Raw genomic sequence first — 1,028 nt, 5'->3', positions numbered from 1 at the left:
GTGACATCAAAGTTTATGTGTTGTGTACAGAAAGCCATCTGCCACAGACTGGCAGACTGTACATAGTAGCCTTTTATGTAAAATGCATCAAATGGCAAGAGGTTTTGTGATGCCTATCAGTTTTAGGGTTTAAATCTGCAATGAAACATGGTAGATCCTTCCCATGAGGAAGCCACACACACCATGTGTGATTTGTGTGTCACCCTCACACATGTCACCTGCAGGATGAAGGCACAGAGTAACATTACTTCTGGAGGACACTTCTCTTCTGAACCAAACTGAAATAACCCACAAGGTTTCAATAAACTGGAAAACTGGAAGGACAGAAACCTGATGAGAGCTAAGCTCATACAAATGCTTGGGATGTTTTAAAATCTGTTAGAGCTGGTAGATTCTTGTAACCCTCATTGAACTTAAAGCTTCCTATCACTGCTGGGCCATGAGTGTAATCCCAGAGCCCAATGGCAACAGCATCATTTGTGCCACATATTTCCCTATTCCAAAGGCTTTGACTGAAAATTCAGAAAGTGTCATGCCTACACTATCATGCCCATATAATTCCTTTTTCATTTCCTAAGAGAAAATTGTGGAGGAAGGGTTGTTGGCAAAAAATCCTCATATTTCACAGTTTTTATCTCCTACATATGACAGACCCACACTTGACACTACTAGAGTCTTTCTGGTTATATTTTCTGCACCAGGCAGCGCAATGAAACACTCCCATTATACTCAGTTTTATAAAAAATAATCAGAAATTGCCTTCAGTCAACATGAATAGAGATGTAAATACAGATTACATAAAGCTCTTAAGAACATACTCAACTTATGCTCATTTTCTGTTTTCATTGATGATAATCTCACAGACCAAACAAGTGCTAAGTGCTTGTTTAACCCCAGCACGGAGCTAGGCCTTTAAACTCTGAAACTGCTTTTTATCACTCTGGGAACAACACAAATCACAACCACAATAGCAGAGCTTTACAATGGTTCAGAAAAACCATAAACAAGGAATCAGACCTTAGCAGCAG

The sequence above is a fragment of the Corvus moneduloides genome, chromosome 1 (assembly GCF_009650955.1).
Source record: "Corvus moneduloides isolate bCorMon1 chromosome 1, bCorMon1.pri, whole genome shotgun sequence".
NCBI classification, from domain to species: Eukaryota; Metazoa; Chordata; class Aves; order Passeriformes; family Corvidae; genus Corvus; species Corvus moneduloides.
Note: the sequence above shows the minus strand (reverse complement) of the source record.